The following is a 20,404-nucleotide window of genomic DNA, read 5'->3' as shown; positions in this document are numbered from 1 at the left end:
ATAAACATAATGGAGAAGATGAGAAAGATATAAATGTACATCATCTCTTCTAGACAAGAAGTCCTATGTTTATAACCCTCTTTTGCTTTTTTTTCTAAATGTGTTCTTTTTAGTGTTGTATAAAGAATTGCATTTTGAATGGTGACTAGAGTGAGGAACTGACTTTGGCTGAGGACCAGGGCAATACAGGACCCATGTTGAGACTTTGTGATAGCTTTAACCAAATGGCTATGGAATTTACAATATTAGGAACAAGAATTTGCTGAATAACTACATCTTGTTCCTGGGGTGGTAGGAGTCCTTGGGGAATACTTTTCCCATTTAATCATTTACATAAGTCCTTGGACTTTTGGAGAAATAATTGGAGATCAGCCCACACTGCTGAGTACCTCAGGTAATTGCACATAATAGACAAAGTTGTGGGAAGAGGGAGAGTTCAGGACATCCTTGGAGTTTGACCTGCAGCTGGTATGAAGAGTAGTGTTCTGATGAAGTAGTTACAATGTTATAAAAGTTCTCTGCCCTACTAAGAAAGGCTACCTAGTTGTCTTGTAGGTAAATGGTGTCACTCAAGGATGAAGTTGTGTACTTTGCCTCATTGTCAATTTAAAATGAGCATATTATGGACAAATATACCTAACACTGCAGAAAGTAGTTTCAAAGGTTAATGAAACAGTGAATGGATTATATACTCTTCAGAATGGCTTATAGCTTTAAGATTCTTCAGCCACTTGGGGGTAATGACCTTTATAGTCAGTTGTCATTTTGAGTCACCCTCTCAAAAAGTTTCTGTTTCTGAAGGAGTCAGGACAGAGTGTGCTAGGCAGAACTCAACTGCCATTGCTATTTCTGGTCATGTCCACTGTTTCTCTTTTGGTTCTCCTCACTCATCTTTGTCTGAAACTATTATGTACATCTCTTCTGTTTTATTTTTATTTTTGGTTTTCAGTCAGTATTATCTGGGATTCTACCTCAACATGTCTTTTTTATTGATTTTTTAAAAAAACAAATGACAGTGGAATGCATTTCAATTCTTATTACACATCTATACCACAATTTTTCATATTTCTGTTTGTATGTAAAGTAGATTGACACCCAATTCATGTCTTCATACATGTACTTTGTATAATGATGTCTATCACATTCCACCATCCTTGCTAGTCCCCTTCCCCCTCCCTTTCCCTCCCACCCTCTGCCCTATCTAGAATTCATCTAATCCTCCCATGCTCCTCGTCCCTACCCCATTATGAATCAGCCTCCTTATATCAGAGAAAACATTCTGCATTTATTTTTTTGGGATTGGCTAACTTCACTTAGCATTATCTTCTCTAACACCATCCATTTACCTGCAAATGCCATGATTTTGTTCTCTTTTATTGCTGAGTAAAATTCCATTGTGTATATATGCCTCATTTTTTATCCATTCATCCACTGAAGGGCATCTAGGTTGGCTCCACAGTTTAGCTATTGTGAATTGTGCTGCTATAAACATTGATGTGGCTGTGTCCCTCAACTTGTCTTTGTCAGTCATAAAATACAGTATCCATCAATAAAAACAATTATCTCAAATATGGTCTTAGCAGCTTAGAATAGAACTCTTATCTCCCTAATTTTGAGCATTATGCTCCTGTTAATACAGCCTATCTTTCAACATTTTTAACAGCTTGATAAATCATCCTAAACACAAAATCAACTAATTGGACCTTAGTCTGTAGTCTGTACTGGTACAAAGTCATATTTTCTCAGTCCTATCTTTGTATTGTCTTTTATTTTTTTAACCACACACAGGATCTAATATATAGGGGAAGCAATTAGGAACTGTGTAAATATTTGTGACAAAAATTTAGCTCCAAGACATGGAATGGTTTCTTGAACCATCTCTCTGACATGAAAGTGATTAGTAAAATGGTTTTTAAAATGTCAGTCATTGATCTTTTTTACTCTTTGCCATACCTCTCTCCTTATTTTATTCTTCAAGTTTATTGTGTGTGTTCCATGACATCAGTGGCTGGAATCTTCCGCCATCAATTCCTCTGCACCTATTTGCCATGAGCCTTCAGGTTTCTTCCCTGCTGTGCCTGTTCAAAATGATGAAACAGTTTGCTGTAATTACCTTCTTTGGCCAAGAACAACAGTGGTAGCTATGCCAGATAAGGCCAGACTAACGGGAACTTTGGCTCCAGGGTGTGGGTGGATTACCTAAGGGGTCAGTCAGGATAAGCATCTTGGAGCCACCCCTTCCCAAGTTCTTACTAGAGGCTCACCCCATCTCATGGGTCATCAGAAGGATGAGTCAAGAGGAACTACTATTGAGTAGTAGTTAATAACTACATTATTGAGCATTATTGAGCATTCCTGAACTCTAAACCCAAGCCCAGGCGGACAGACCATCTGAAGGGAATTGGACTTTGTTGCCATCCAAGAAAGATGTGGATTTGACCAGACAAAGAATTTCTTGGCTATGGAATGGGTGAGAGTGAACATATGCAAAAAAAAAAACTTTCATATGCAAGTCTTCAGCAAGAGGCTAGCATTTGTACATATGTCTGCTATGTTCTCTTCCAGTGCTCTCTGGCCAGAAGACAGGGAGAAAGAAAGCTAAACCATGAGAATTTTGTAATAGATGAATCAGTTTCATTGTAGGTCTTCTGATAGGATATATCCAGTAAATCAAATTCTTCTCTAATTCTGTCATTATATTACCTATGGTAGGATAGAAGAGTTACAGTCTATTGCCCTCCATTTGTCTAACTCTTCTGGAAATAGCTGTGTGTCCTCTGTTCTCGCTCTGTTCATCATTTCCCATTACCTTCTCAACACTAAAACTTTTCCTCATTTATCCCCATGACCCAAAGCATGGATGTATTCTTGCAGGATAGTATTTTTTTTTTCACAGAAATCTTCTCATAGAAGCCATTGGCCAGGTAGCCTGCCTCTCTGTCTAGTTTGCTAGCAGGGTTGTTGAGGTTTCCAACATTACTGTTCACTTGAGACAGGGCAGGATTGGGAAGCAGCTTTTCTTAACAGAAACACTGCTGACAGTTTAGGCATTAGGAAACATTTTGCTGGGAAGTGGAGGTGAGAAATCATCAGGGGAGAGAAGGCTATGTTCTTATGATCCAAAACCATTGCAAATAGTCAATTTTCCCAAAAGGTATATTGTACTACTTCTTGGATTGTTACATTATGGGGGTGGCAGTGGACTGGGGGTGGGAATAGGATGAGTAACATTTTTGGAGCATAAAGCTGAAAAGCTCAGTGGAAATGCTACATTTTTTCCATTTTATGTCTAGCTAAGAGTATGTTAAAGAGAACACAAATTAAAAAAAAAAAAAAACTGCCCTGAGAAGCTCCTTCTAGAACGTTTTCAATTGTATTATCTTGTAAAAGGATCTAATAAAAATCCAAGTTTATTATCTCCATCTCCGTGAAAAAATGGTATTTGATTCTTCCTATGGTGATGTAAGTTTCTCTGAGCTTAAAGGGAAATACAGAGTCCTTAATTAGACTCCTATTTAGTTTCCTTTCTTTTTCTTACCGCCTTTCACCTTATGTTAGTTAAGACATTCTGGGAATATGGCCATAAAATAATGTAGAAGCCATAGAGTGTAGACTCCCATAATGGACTGTCTGCTCAGCTACTTACTAGATCCATAAGCCACTTACTCTTCCTGCCACAGTCTGGCTGGGCACAATTCACGAGCCACTTGTCAAGCAGAAATGAACTTTATTTTTAGAACACACACGCTTCACCACACGAGCTCTTCAGGAATTCCCTCAGAGCCCAACTGCCACCATCGGCTTCCAGCGAGCCTCTCAACCCCCACTCCTCCTGCTCTTGAGGCCGATTGGCTGGGTCGTGTGGGAGGAGCCAAAAGAGTCCTCCAATGAGCAGCTCTGTGGTCTGAAAGGGTGAGGAAACAGCCCAATGAGCATCACCACAGAGGAGCCAATCAGCTGGAAGTTTGCTGGGGCCGCTTCGGCTTTGGCTCTCAACATCTTCCTATACCTTATTTTCCTCATCTTTAAGATTAATAATGCCTATTTCTTGGAGTTATTGAGTGGATTAAATCTCTCTCTCCCTCCCTTCCTCCTTCCCTCTCTCTCCCTCCCCCCCTCCTCAGTGGATAGATTGACCATAGGGTAGATACATAGGGTCAGCTCTTGGCACTGTATTTTTATTTGCTCTGATTATTGTCATCTAGGATGGGTGCAGCCCTGATTGGAGATAAGAAATAGATAATGTGACCTTTATCAACCCTTTTAAAATAAGGAATGATGATCTCTTAGAAAAATTCCTGCCATCATATCTAGTAGTGCTCCTAGAGATTTACTTAACAAGAATTATTCAATAGTAATTACTCTTTGGATAACTCAAATATTTTCATAATACAGACTTGCCGAAAATTAGTGAATTACTGTGAATTATATCAGTTGTAAGAATTTTTAAAAATCTGTTTTTTGTACCAGTATATTCTTATATGAGTTAGGGGAAAATGGTATGAGAAAAACTATGTGAAAGAGGAAGAATAAACTGGTTTCAATCTCAGCTCTGCTATCTAATTCTTAAGTATATAATTTTAGGCAAGTCACTGCATCTCTTAGTTCCTCTTAATCTAGTCAGTAATGAGGCTAATAGTACTTGAGTATTTCTTACAACAACATTGTCATCTTATTTTTGTTGGTAGTCCAGGTACTATGAATTCCTTTTACAGGTATGGGAATTTTTTGGCTAGTTTGCAGGCTGTGAAGCGTCTATAAGTTTATGGTCATTAGCTTAGACCTCCTGTGTCAAGTTAAGTCCAGGCAATTATTATTAAGCATCAGAATCCGACTAAGTGAATAAAAGACAGGCAGACCAATGTATTATGGATATAGAAAAAAAATTAAGACAAGGCTCAAATTTTGGAATCTGGTAATTTTTAAATATATTCTAGATACAAGTTCTTAGATATGTGGTTTGAATATAATTTTGCCAGATATGGGATTCTTGGTTGTACTGGTCTGCTAGAGCTGCCATACTAAAATGAGAATGGGTAACTTAAAGAACAGAAATTAATTTTCTCAGTTCTAGAAGACAGAAGTTGAAGGTCAAATTGCCAGCAGGGTCTGATTCTCCTGAGGCCTATTTCCATGGCTTGCAGATGACCATGATCTCACTGTGCCCTATCATGGACTTTCCCCTATGCATGCATACTCCTGCAGTCTTTTCTTATTATAAGAACATCAGTCCTATTAGGTTAGGGTCCCTGCCCCTGACTTCATTTAGTGTTAATTTCCTCCTTGAAGGCCCTAACTCTAAATATAGTCACATTGATATGAGGGCATAACATACACATTTGAGAAGATAAATTTAGATTATGCATTCCATTCTCTGGCTCCCTTCTCACATGAAAAATGCATCCACCCTATTATAACAGCTCAAAGAGTCTTAAATCATTCCAGCATCAACTCTAAGTCCAAAGTTTCCTCTGCCTATAGTATAAATCAGGTATGGGTATAATTTGAACTATGATTTGTCCTGAATCAAAATGCTTCTTCAGCTGTGAACCTGTGAAGCCAGACAAGTTGTATGCTTCCAAAATACAATGATGGAGAAGCATAAGATAGACAGTTCCTTTCTCAAATGGAGACAATAGAAAGAAATAAAGGTGATTGTCCCAAGCAAGTTCAGTATACATAGCAAAGCAAATTCCATTAAATGTCATATCTTGAGAATAATCCTCTTTGCCTTGATAGTTTGCCCTCTGAGCAGTATTACTCCTGAATCTTTAGGTGGAGGCAGCCTGACCCTCTGAATCTGAAGGAGTAGTTTCACACTCAGAGAATGAGATAACTTGACCTTTCTGGGACTGTCCAAGCAGTAGAAGCCCTATTAATCTCTGAATTGCCTTCAGTTATTCTTCCCTTTTCTTGATGTATGTTGCACCTTCTCAGTTGAGTAGCTAATTCCATCTGGTAGAATCCAAGAAGGTCAAGAGCCTTTCTTCTTTTTATCCTGTCTCTGTCAGATCTTTAGTTCAAACTAGCAGTGTTTCTGCTGGTATAAGTCCATAATTTATTTATCAAGTGGTAGTCCAGTCATATCCTTGGGGTTCTCTCCAAAACATAATTTCCCGTTTTTAGGCAATATATATCACCTGAGACTTTTCCCATTCTTCAACTTCTGTTCCTTTTTACTTAACAATTCCTTCTTCAATTCATCTCTTATCTATCACAGTTTACTATAAGCACTAAGGAGAAACCAGACCATAACATCAACATTTTGCTTAGATATCTACACTGCTAAATATCCAAGGTTTTCACTCAGAAATTCTAACTTGGGGCTTCAACATATATATTTTGGGGAATATAGTCCGGTTCATAACATTTATTTGTAATTTTTCTTTCAGAAATTTAGATATATCTTCCAACTACATTCTGAACACCATGGTTTCTGATAAAAATAATCAGCTGATGATTTCATTTTGCATCCTTTGTATGTGATGAATCACTTCTATCTTGCTGTTTTCCGGATTCTATTTGTCATTGTCTTTTGACAATTTAACTATAATGTGCCTTTTTGTGGATCTCTTTTTTTTCCTTCTTAGATTTTTTGAGCTTCTTGAATATGTTTATTTATACATTTAATCAAGTTATGAATTTTGGGCTATAATTGTTATGACTTTTTCAAATAATCATTCTGCCATGTTCACTTTTCTTCTTTTAAGATTGCTAAAATATGTATATTTGTTTTCTTGGTGGTGTTCTACAAGTGTCTTAGACTCTATTCACTTTTCCTTTCTGTTCCTCAGACTGGATAAGTTATCCAGTTATATTCATGTTTGATTATTTTGATCTTATTCAAATCTGCATGTTGACTCCCTTTAATAAATACTTGAATTTCTGTTATTGTGGGTTTAATTTAAGAATTTGCATTTGGTTGCTTTTAATAATTTTAATAATTTTATTCATATTCTTATTTTGTTCATGTTATGTTATTAGTTTACTTATTTCTTTGTCCTTGATTTCCTTTAGTCTTTTGAATATATTTAAAATAATTAATTTATTTATATATTTTATTTATTTATTTTATTTTATTGGTTGTTCAAAACATTACAAAGATTTCAGAATTAAAATAATTAATTTAATAGAAGAAAAAGTAGGCCCTAATCTTTATCATGTGGGATTAGGCCCCAACTTCCTTAATAAGACTCCTATAGTGTAAGAATTAAAACCAAGAATCAATAAATGGGATGGAATCAAGATAAAAAGTTTCTTCTCAGCAAAAGAAACAATCTGTGAAGTAAACATAAAGCCTACATCCTGGGAGCAAATTTTTACCCCTCACACATCAGATAGAGCACTAATCTCTATGGTGTATAAAGAACTCAAAAAGCTAAGCACCAAATAAATAAATAAATAAATAAATAAATAAATAAATAACCCAATTAACAAACGGGCCAAGGATCTGAACCAACACTTCTCAGAAGAGGATATACAATCAATCAACAAATATATGAAAAAATGTTCATTATCTCTAACAATTAGAGAAATGCAAATCAAATCACTCTAAGATTTCATCTCACTCCAGTCAGAATGGCAGCTATTATGAAGACAGACAACAATAATTGTTGGTGAGAATGTGGGGGAAAAGATACACTCATACATTGCTGCTGGGACTGCAAATTGGTGCAGCCAATATGGAAAGCAGTATGGAGATTGCTTGGAAAACTTGGAATAGAACCACCATTTGACCCAGCTGTCACTCTCATCGGTTTATACCCAAAAGACTTAAAAACAACATACAACACATCAATGTTTATAGCAGCACAATTCACAATAGCTAAACTGTGGAGCCAACCTAGATGCCCTTCAGTGGATGAATGGATTAAAAAAATGTGGCATATATACACAATGGAATTTTACTCAGCAATAAAAGAATAAAATCATGGCATTTGCATGTAAATGGATGGCATCGGAGAAGATAATGCTAAGTGAAGTTAGCCAATCCCCCAAAAAAACAAATGCTGAATGTTTTCTCTGATATAAGGAGGCTGACTCATAGTGGGGTAAGGAGGGGGAGCATGGGAGGAATAGATGAATTCTAGATAGGGTAAAGGGGTGGGAGGGAAAGGGAGGGGCAGGTGATCAGCAAGGATGGTGGAATATGATAGACATCGTTATCCAAAGTACATGTATGAATACACGAATTGGTATCAACATACTTTATATACAAACAGATATGAATAATTGTGCTCTCTATGTGTAATAAGAATTGTAATGCATCCCACTGTCATTTTTTAAATCAATAAAAATAAATAAAGTCTTTTCCCTTCTAAGCAGAATACCTGGACAGTTTCAATTATTTTTTTCTTTTGAATGGGCTATGTTTCTGTTTTTCAATGGCCTTATAATACTTTCCAGCAATGCCTGCTCCTTTTCTATTCTTAGTGGATTCACAAGTGATACAGAGCCAGTTGGCTTTTTTCAGTCCTACATGCATGCCTCAGACAGTTAAAAACAGAGAAAAACTGACAGTAATTTGTGAATAGTGTTTGCTTTGTTTTCTGTGGAGCCAGAGACCATGTCCCATACTGAGAGGATGGGCTCCCATCTTCAAAACTGCTGCCAAGTTTGTGGAGGGGATTTGGTGAGAGCAAGTGCAAATAAAAACATCAAAGTGTTTTCCTACCATTTTAAAACTGCCTTTTTCTTGATTCAGCATTTGCTAGTTTGCTATAAACCTTTGTTATTCAGAGTCTGACAGTTTCTTCAGTTTTTCCCCTTGGTGTTTCTGTGTAGGGAAAAGAGTTTGAAGCTTCCTACTTGGAGCTAATGTCATTCCTAATCTGTTTAAAATTGATGTACATATATTTGCATGTAATGCTAGGACTTAAATCTACCATTATATTTTATTTTCTCCATCACCATATTGTGGATATTGTAGGTTACTTGAACTTTTTTAGAATTCCAATCCCCCCTCATATTATATATTTTAAGAAAGAATGAAGCCAGTTGCAGTGGCACACCCCTATAGTCCCAGCAGCTAAGGCTGAGGCAGAAGGATAGTGAGTTCAAAGCCAGCCTCAGCAACTTAGTGAGATCCTAAGCAACTCAGTGAGAGGCTGTATCTAATTAATTTTTAAAAAAATAAAGGGCTGGATATGTGGCACAGTGGTTAAGTGCCCCTGGGTTCAATCCCCGGTATCAAAAAATAAAAAGAATAAAAATAAATAAAGAGTGATTTTTCACTACTGGTTTTCCCAACCACATCTATTCTATTATAAAATAAGTTTTTCACCTCTGTTTCATTTTCAGCAATATTTGAGGAAGGAAAAAACTGTTTTCCCTAAGCATCGTAGTGAGACCGCTAGGAAAGTGGCTCATTGATTAAGGACCCCTGGGTTCAATCCATGGTACAAAAAACAAACAAACAAAAAATGAACAACTCTTCCAACTTAATGCCTTCTAGTGCCAAAGTTATGTTGATCATGAAAGCAGTATTCCACACCTCCTGCCATATATTCTTTGGAAAAGAAAGAAATTTTTTCAAGTCTATTCTTGAAGAAATCTCTGTACTTTGGTCAAAATCAGCTTTCCTATATGAGCCTCTTCTTATGTACATGTTAGGCTTAGAGAAGAAATTTTTCAAATCATTATATTCCACAACAAAGACCACATGTTTTAGGTACATGTCTTTTACCAGCCACAGCTTCTTTGATTTTATATTGTTAATTATTGAACTTTTCCAAGTCTATATCTTTTAAAGTCGTAACTTTACTTATAATAAACATTTTCCCTTTTTCATGTTTTTCAGCAAAGATACTTTCTTAAAAAGAAATGTCTTCTGTCACCATATCTTCATTGGAAATACTGGCTTCTATAGTGAAAAAATACCATCTGATTCTATGTGCTTATCAATAATATCTGCTTTGATGATAAGTCTTCCAACTTGATTTATAACATAGAAATAACAATTTTGATATTAAAATGTTTTCCATGACCATGTTTTCCCCAATTGATGATTTCTTAATTTAAGAAGTCTTCTAAGACTTTCTTTCTCATAAAACAATTTTCATGAAAAAAGAAATCTTTCAGTTCCTTTTACTTCCCATCCAAATCTGTTCTTTTATGAGTTTTATCTACCAACTTCATGTCTTCTATGGTCATAGGAAGCTTGGTTGAAAAGTACTCATCTGTTTTAACATCTTTTCTTCCAGTATGTTTTACATATGAAAGATTTTCATCCACACATCATTTCATCTTCCTAAACCACAACAGCTCTGGCAGAGAGACTGGCCTTCAAATTACCATCTTCCCTTACTATAATTGATTAGGTAATGAAATAAGTTTTCCACTCCCATGTCTTCCTCAGCTACAATTGCTTTCATAATGTAAATAACTTTCCACCTATCTTCTCTTTCTATAACTGCTTTGATGATATAATATGTTTTTCTACTTACCATGTTTTCTTTAAATGTATCTATCCTGTTCAAGAAAGAATTCCTCCAGCTCTGTGTGTTTCTCAATCATTTCATCTTGACCAAAAGTATCTTTCACCTCCAGGCCCTCCTCTGCCATAAGTGGTCTAACAAAGAAAGGGATATCTTCTCTTTGTGCCTTCCCAAGGAAAAACTTCCTTGGACATAAAATGAACCTTTCAAATTAATGCCTCCCTGGAGTTATCTGTTCAGCAATTAGTGTTCCAACTCCATGTCTTTCCCAGGCATAAATGCCTTGATTTCCATGACCTATTCATTTATAGGTACACTGGTAAAAGAATCCTTTCCATGTGATACTTTCCATACCCAGAGCTGCCTTAATCATGAAAGTTATTCCCTGCAATCTACCTTTTCAGCTCTTTCTGCTTTGGTAATTTAAAAAAGGATTCTTTCTCCAGTTTCTGTCTAGTCATTTATGCTCTGGCCAAGAAAAAAATCTTTCAACTCCATGACTTCCAAAGAGGTCAAGTTTTGTAACTTGTGAATGAACTTAGTTACATGTCTTCCATAGCTGTCTGTATTTTGGCCACAAAAGTAGTCTTCAATCCATATATTTCCTTAAGTGGTAGCTGCCTTGAATTCATAATATTTACTTCATATTCTTGTCTTTTCAAGTTATGCCTGCTTTAATAATTATTGAAATCTTCCATTTCCATATATATCTTTGAAAGCCATAGATTCTTTTCCTACAAATAACTCTTTGGTGATTTGTTTTCCAAGGTAATAACTTCTTTGGTAATGAAGATTGTTTCCATTTCCATCCTGACTCATGAAATGTCATCTACAAACTGTATTTCCCACCATAGATGATATTGTCAGGCAATATACTTTCCACCTCTGTTTTTTTCTTAATCATAGTAGCTTGATTTATTAAAGCATTTCATATCAATATATTCCTTAGAGTGACTACTCTGCTTGTAAAAGAAGTATTCCAATGCTAGGTCTTACATAATTATTAAGGACTTGGGTTGCAAAACAGGTCACCAACTACAGTGTCTTCTCCACTTAGTTTTTGGATCATGGTAGAATTTTTCCATATCCCACAGCTGCTCTGGCAAAACATAGAGTTCTCTGTATATCTTCCCCTACTGTTGCTGCTTTGGTAATGAAAGAAATCATCCATCACTGTGTCTTCCATAGCCGGGTATACTCTTGAGAAGAAAGCAGTTTTCAACTTCTCTGTCTTCTCAAGCAGAGTATGGCTGTAGTTGTGAATGTCTTTCAAATCCATTTTCTCATAAACTGAAACTGCTTGGTAATGAAAGAAGTCTTCCATTGCTGGGACTTCCAAATCCATATCTACCCTGCTCAAATAAATCTTCCTACATTTCATCTTCCACAGGCTTAGCAAAATTGGTCAGAAAAAAATTCCTACCTCAGGCCAAGAAATAAATCCTGCACCTTCATGCTTTTCCCAGGCACATCTGCTTTGATAATGAAAGAAGTCATTCATTGCTCATGCCTTTCAAAGTCTTTGCTCTGGTTATGAAATTGATCTTTAAACACTGTATCTTTTACAGCTTCTTACATTTAAAAAAACTTACAACCTCTTGTCTTTTCCAACTATAGCTGACATTATCACAGAATTATTTTTCCACCATTAAGAATTCTCAGGTCATAGCTGCTTTGATCATAAGAGCAGACTTTCCACATTCCTTGCTATTTAGGATTTAAGAAGTTTTCTAAATCCCTGTCTGTCCAGCCATATCTATTTTTGTCACATGCAAAGTTTCCAATTCCCTATTTTTCTCAACCATAACTACTTTAGTAACCAAACAATTTGCCTAAATCTGTGATCCCCCCAGCGACATTTGCTTTGATCATGAATGAAATCTGCCTATATAATCACAAAAAAGTTCCCTCTTTTTTTGCCAGGCATTTCTGCTCTGGCCACTGAAAGATTTTCTGCTCATATGTCTTACATGGCCATAGCTGCTTTATGATAATGGAAGTCTTATGTCTTTATCTTCCCTGACCCTACCTTATTTAGTCAAAGATGTATTTTTTCTCACCTTCTCCAGTTGTACCTGCTATTGTGAAAGTACTCTTCCATTTCTTTTCTTGCCATAGCTATTCTAGTCATTGAAGTTCTCTCCTAATTCCATATTTTCTCCACAAATAATAGCTGTGCTCCTGAAATAGACTTTGCAGCATCATATCTTTCCTGGCCTTATTTGATCTGTTCAAGAAAGAAGTTTTTGACCTCCATTTCTTACAACTCTTCCAACCATCTCTATTTTGTAGTTACTTTGGGTAAAAAGGAGGTATTTCACCTTCCTCTTTGCTTCATCAGTAAGTGTATATTTTAGAAAATAATTTAGCTTTACCTCCTGTACCAATAACTATCGAAATATGGTCTAATATTCCCTAGGGGTCCTTGAGACCCTTTTAGGTAGTCCACCAATCATCTCTTTTAAAACTGTGTATCTGTAGAAAGCATGATTTTTTTGTAGATTTTTTTCTCTATACCAAAATAACATTATAATATATTGAATATAGGAACAAATATGAGAATCAATTAAACGAGGCATTAAATAGATACATAAAATGTAGAGCACGTCCACTCTTCTTGCTTTTTTAGATAATTAATTTTGATACAAATGTTGCTTATGTTAACATGTAATGGGTTTGGTATTATTTTAAAGAAATTCATACTTAAATATTATTTAAAATTTCAGCCTTCATTTCCACTTTCATAAATTCCAAAAGACATAACTCACATAAGCTTCCATATATTTTTTTAAGAGTGTTGAAGGGTTCTGAGACCAAAATGTTTGAGAACTATTGCTCCATGCCTTCCTTCACCATGGCTGTTGAATTAAAGAAAAAAATAATTATTTAGGGTTAGGGATATAGCTTAGCTCAGTTGGTAAAGTGCTTGCCTCACATGCACAAGGACTTGGGTTCAAAGCCCAGCACCACATACACAAAACAAAACAAAATAAAACAAAACAAAAACTAATTCTTTGTCTTCAAGATTGGTACTGACCATAGTTCTTACTACCATTTGGTCTTTGCCAAGCTGGGCTACTTTGTTCACTTAAAAGTCTTCTACTTTCATGTCTGACTTGACTGTGGCCAGTTCTTTCTATTTTTTTTAAATAAAGAATTGTTTCCTTTCCCTTGCTTCAAATGCCAGAAGTACTTAGTTATAAGCCTTTGACTTGTAAGGCTTTATCAGTGAACATGATTCAGGAAGGAAATTTTCTATTTCCTAGATTTCAATGGTCAAGGCTGCTTTGTTCAGGAAAAACAACTCTTCTAGGAAAAATTTCATCTCTTTTTCTGCAATGATTACATATACATAATTTATAAATTTTTATCATTCTCCCGCCCCATTTACCTTAGAGATATCTATCCTATTTATGAAAGTTTTCCACTTCCTTACATGCTATGGTTACAGTAACTTAACACAATTTATTTCAGATTTCTAGCTTTTATACCAATGGCTATTTTGTTCATGACAGATGTCTTCCAACCTTCATCCCTGCCTGCTTCAGCCATAGTTCCTTTATTAATAAAAAAGTTTCATATCATTATGTCTGCACTGGGCATCAAATTCTCTTCTTTTACATTTTAAAAAAGAATAGAACAAGTCTTCCTATTCTCAGTCTCAGCAGTAGTTACTTTTGTCCCCCAAAATACACATAGTTACCACATTCTTGAAGTAAGTTTTCCCAAAACTTTCTTTACAATGGTCACCCTGTTCAAAAGAGTTGTCTTCTACCCTTTACATCTGTCCAGCTGTAGCTACTTTTTCATTCAAGAAGTCTTCTAACTCCTTGTTTTAACCTGTCACAGATAACCACTTGTTCATGAAAGAACACTTTTTTTTAAGTGCTATCCATGGATAACATATTTAGAAATTACTTCTTCTATCTCCAGCCTCTCTATGTTCACCAGCCACAGCAAGCTTATCAACAAAACAAACCTCTTCTTTCCATGCTTGCAAGGGACTTATCTACATTATTTAGCAAAAAGACTTCCATATCCACATCCCTGCTGAAATAAATTTTCCCTCCCTTCCCTTCTCTTCCATCCCACTCACATTTTTCTACCTACTTGTCTGAACCAATGGTGGATCCAGTAGTAATGAAATAAGTCTTTAATCTCTTTTCATGCTCTAGCCATGGATACCTTGCTCTTTGATGTTTCCACTGTGCCTCCTTGAAGTGGCCATGGCTGTTTTTTTCCCCCTAAGTAAGTCTCCTACCTTCCTATAGAGGAAGTATTGCAAAGTGGTTAGGAACAGAGTGGATGCAGGAATACTATTTGGACTTGAATTATGGCTCTGTCACTTACTAGCTGCATAACCTTGATCAGTTCATTGCATTGCCTCAGCTCTCAGATTCCCTTGTTAATGGTCATCTTGTGCATAAAACAAATCTTCTAACCACATGGTTCCTCTGTCCATGAGAATTATATTCTTTCATCTCCTTTACAGCATACGCTATGACTACTTCATTCTTGAAAAAAATCTTCCACCATCATGGTATCCTTAACTATCACATATTGACTAAGGTGTCTGTTACATGTTTGAATCCTGCTGATGAAAGCCTTGCATGTTTCACATCTTTCTGCCCATTGTCAAAACTCTACAGACTAATATATATCAAACCAAGTACTAGAATATGACTCCTGTAATGTCTCCTAATGATAATCTAGCTGAGTTAACTATCTTATTACCATGATATTCTCTTTAAAAATAAATTTTATTATGTATATTTAAGATTTATAATATGATTTCTGGGATACATGTAGATAGATAGTGGAGTGCCACTACAGTAAAATATATTAATGTATATATCATCTCACATAGTTATTTTTTTTGTGACAAGAGCAAATAAAACCCATATATTTAACAGAAATCCCAAACACAATACACTTTTATCAACTGTAGTTTTCATTTGTGGATATTAGATCTCTTGACTCACTCATCCATATATTCCCTACTTTGATATTCCCTTTTAACAACTTGTCCACATTGAAGATTCTTTTCTAGACAAATTGTGATTGCCTACATTGATACCTCCTTATATCTCCTAGTTAAACCAGTATCTTGACAGTATTCAAAGAGACATATAAAAATTTGTTAATCAGTACAAAGTTTCAGGCAAGAACATTCAAGTGGGAAACTCCGTTTTATTTTGCTCTCTGTAATTTTGCATTTATATCTATGCCAATTCATATGCATTTATTCCAGTTTTCTTCTCTATGATGTGGAACTCCATCATATACTCTACTGACTGTATCAAACCAAAGAAGGAGAATCCAAGTATAACATGGAATGGATGTTATAATCATGGTGAGATAATGGCCAATTCAACACCTGGTCCTTGGAATGAGATATAGATCACACAAAACAATCATTGAAACTCTCTAGCAAGCTCAGGAATGCACCAGAATGCATTAAGATTTTCTATGGTTAAACATGAAAAAATCAGTCTGCCTGAGAAAGAGGATCTTGGAGATATATGTCCATTCCAACTTAACTGGATCAAATTTTCCAAGAAAACACAGGTTTTTAACTTGTAAAAAATCACGTATGTGAAATGTTCATTTTTAGAGAATAATCACCATTTCAGCTCAGACCTTTGTTCCTTGTCTCCAATATCCTGGATCGCTAAACACCATTTGAAGTCACATTTTACTGATCCCCAACTGAGGCCCACTTTAATGCTTGGTGAATTTCTTTGGACATATGTTTCTGGCTTGACTTTGGTACTTTCCTTCAGACTTCAAGTTTGATATTTTTAATTTAGGTCTACAAGCCATGACTGAAGGCACTTTGGATTTTTACCTGTCTGTGTCACCTTTTTGCTTAAACTCTCAACAGCATGAATTAATTAGAAGCTTTGATATACCATTCAAAGAAAGGATAATACTGAACATTCAAAGAAAGGATAATATTGGGAAAGTACAAGCAAACTGTCAGACATGAGAGCTAGAGCCAGTCCACTGGTATCACTAGGTTCTCCCTCCCACGGACCCACTGCAACAACTTCAATGCTAGTCTGACTCCATGTCTGAGAAAATAAAACTGAGAAATCCCTATGGATTGGCTTTCTTATAAAAAAAAATTATAAAGCCTATCCAATTAAAAAGTACCTACGATACACAATTTCTATGAAAATAAGAAAGGCTGGCATTTCTAGAAACTTCATTACCAAAGGAAGTGTTGAGAGTGATCTTATTCATTCCATAGTACATAGGAGGATTTTTTTTCAATTGTGCATGTAAGGATTATTCCTGGTAATGTTTGTTCATCGTGCTCAGGTGTTTCTGACCAGAGCTTCCATGTATAGCTCTGGCAAAAGGAATAGCCAGCGAGCGTGCTTTCACATTCCAACTACTTGCCTAAAAATAGTCCACCAACCAAAATGTCAAGACTATTTTGACATCAAGCATATTTACATAAATGCAAATACTACAGAAGCATATCAAGGAAGTAAATAGCTAAAGTATCAAGTAGGTCCCTGAATACATATTATAATTCAGAGAAAAGAGGAATGCAGGAGGCAGGAGTGTGTTGCAGGACAAAGTGGAGAGTATATCAGTCATAGTGGAAAATAGATTGAAATATGTAAGACACAAACTGAAGGGAAGTGCATATGGGATAGGGTCATAGGAAACCCTGGAAAATAGTGGTACCAATATAGCAAATTCTATTTTTTCCTAAAATTCATGGTTACTTAGGTAATTCTCTTAAGGGAGGAGATATTCTCCATAGGTGGTAGATTTTAAGTGGGAAGATATTATGAATTGATTGATATTTCTTTTATCTCCTTGATTTTTATCTCCCCTTCCCTTGCCCAAATAACATTTTCTCCATTATGGACTATATTTTCTAATGACAGTGTAGCTCTAGTAATACACTTTTTCTTAGGAAATGCTCTTGTATAAGAGATGGGTCTGTCCACTATTTCAGGTATCAGCTTTAGTTCAGAATTTTATTTTGTTTCAAAGCTTTCATATGAGTGTGACTGATGTTGTTTTAAACTCTTGTAGACATATTTTTCCTGTTTTTCTAAAATTATAGTTAATTAACATATAATAACTGCACAGATTTTGGGGGCACACTATGATGCCTTTGTATACATAAACATTATATATAATCAAATTGGGTAATTCATGTATTTATCACTGTAAACATTACCAATACTGAATCATGAAGAAATAGAGAACCTGAACAGACCAATAACTGGTAATGAGATCGAATCAGTAGTTAAAATTCTCCCATCAGAGAAAAGCCCACGACCAGATGACTTCAGTGCTGAGTTTTACCAAATATTTAAAGAAGAACTAGTACCAATTCTTCTCAAACTATTCAAAACAACTGAAGTAGTTGAAATTTGTCCAAACTCATTCTATGAGGCCATCATTAACTTGATACCAAAACCAGAGAAACACACACACACACACACACACACACACACACACACACACACTATAGATCAATATTACTTCTAACTGCTCTTTAAACTTTACAAAGTTAGGATCCATGAAAGACTTTTGGAGGTGTTTTGTCACTTCCAGTGACAAAAATCCCAGTTTTCTGTTGCTAAAAATCTAGGATCCAACCAAACTCACAAGAAAGAAATCACTCTCCCTGGGATTGAATATTTTAAATAAAAGCTTTGTTAAAAGTCTTCTATATACATACATTGGGACTTTGTTTTTGCTATAAGTCTCAGAGCCTGATTTGACACTAGGAAGAGGCTTATATAGAAATGTTAGGATTATGGTTTTTTATTACTCACTTAAAAAGTAGATGTCATAATGGAGATTCCTGATTATCAGATCAAGAAACTTGAAAATTGTAGGACACATGAGAGATTCAGGATTGAAATAATATAACAGCAGAACTTACCATTTATACCAGACGACACCTCAGTCTATAACTGAAGATCTTGACTCCATCTAGGAATTTGAATAATTGGATCTGAGCATACTGAGAATATAATGGAGGGAGCAAGGAGATCAAATTTTTTTTGCAAATATTCTGCAATGTATACCCTTTAATTTATTTAGAAAAAGTTGTTGAGTTGATAGAAATGGGTACATAGTTTCAAATATAAGAGGGTAAGTGATATCTAACGTTTTTTTGTTATCATATGTTATTTGAGTTTGAGTTTGATGATGCTCTATTAGAGTCTGAAACATACAATCTGTGTGTGGTTGGGTGTATCTGTATTCCCAGCTACTCAGGAGGTTGAGGCAGAAGGATCACTTCAGTCCAAGAGTTTGAGGCCAGCCTGAACAACATAGAAAGACCCACCTTAAAACAAAGAAACACCAAAAAATTAAATGAATGTTCTTTCTAGTTAGTTTGCTGGGGTGCTAGATTAAATGTGAGGGGGTAATATCATTAATATTTTATATTGATGGTATTATAATATTTAACCTATATAACAGTGTTCATTCTGAACAACATATATTCTTCTTGGGTAAACTTTTTTTGGAAGGGAGGCATAGTTATATGCTTAAATGTGAAGATAGGAACTATTTCTGCCATTTAGAGTACATTATCTACAGTATAATGATGTTTTTGCAATATATACCCTTTGCATTAAGGTTTTATACAAGCAGTAAATTGTGAAGAGATATATTTATAGTGCCTATTTCAGTAATTTATAGTAGAAAGCATTTAAATTTTTTATTGAATTAATGAGTAGTCAATTGAATAGTTAGTTACCGGCTATTTCCTCTTTGTGTACATCCCTGGAATGCCAATTAGTACTGGCTCTATTAGTGGTGGGTATCTGGAAGAAGATTTAGGTGTTCAGAATATGAACCTTAGAGCTATAGGACAGAAGATTTGGTGTTGGAATACAAGCAAATCTTAAAGATATCATAGGTTCAGTTCCAGACCACCACAATAAAATGAATATTGCAGTAAAACAAGTCATACAATTTTTAGGATATAATTTTTTTGTGCATTTAAAAATTATGTTTACATTATGCTATAGTTTAAGTGTGCAATAAAATTAGGTCTAAAACAATGTACATACTTTAATTAAAAATACTTTATTGCTAATGTGCTAACAATCATCTGAGCCTTCAGTGAGTCACAGCGTTCTTTATTGATGGAAGGTCTTGCCTTGATGTTTATGACTGCTGACTGGTTTCTGAGGTCTGGGGTGACTGTGGAAATTTCTTAAAATAAAATAATAATAAAGTTTGACACATCAATTGACTCTTTCTTTTATGAAAGATTTCTTTGTAACATGCAATGCTGTTTGATAGTATTTTACCCACAAGTAGAATCTCTTTCAGAATTGGAGTCAACTTGCTTAAATCCTGATGCTGTTTTATCAACTGGATTCATGTAGCATCTAAATCCTTTGTTGTCATTTGAATAAAGTTCAAGGCATCTTTACCATGAATAGTTTTTTTAAAAATGTTTTTTAGTTATCAATGGCTCTTTATTTATTTTTATATGGTGCTGAGAATCAAATCCAGTGCCTCACACGTGCTAGGCAAGCACTCTGCCACTGAGCTACAACCCATAGTTTTTTTCTCAAGACACCACTTTCTTTGTAATTCCTTGTCCATTCAAATTTTATGAGACTGCAGCAGGTCAGTCACATCTTCAGGATCCACTTCAAATTCTAGTTCTCTTGCTATTTCTGCTACATCTGCAGTTGTTTGCTCCACTAAAGTCTTCAACTGCTCAAAGTCATCCATGAAGATTGGAATCAGCTTCTTCCAAATTCCTGTTAATGTTGATATTTTGACCTCCTCCTCCCATGAAACATGAATGCTCCTAGCTATATCTGAATCCTTCCCAGAAGGCATTAGTTTCCTTTGTCCAGATGGATCAGGGGAATCACTATCTATGGCAGGTATGGCCTTATGAAATATAAATAAACCTTGAGAGATTACTTGATCCACAGACTGTAGAATGGACATTGTGTTAG

The 20,404-nt window shown here is 35.4% G+C and overlaps 1 protein-coding gene across 10 annotated transcripts in view; it reads left to right on the top strand.

Moving 5' to 3' along the window:
* The window catches only part of LOC110599405 (coiled-coil domain-containing protein 43), a 181,515-nt gene that overhangs the window by 53,808 nt on the left and 107,303 nt on the right, over window positions 1-20,404 (top strand). The window lies entirely within an intron of this gene.

Source organism: Ictidomys tridecemlineatus, chromosome X, assembly GCF_052094955.1.
Source record: "Ictidomys tridecemlineatus isolate mIctTri1 chromosome X, mIctTri1.hap1, whole genome shotgun sequence".
Lineage (NCBI taxonomy): Eukaryota > Metazoa > Chordata > Mammalia > Rodentia > Sciuridae > Ictidomys > Ictidomys tridecemlineatus.
This window is presented reverse-complemented; position numbering and strand designations above follow the sequence as displayed.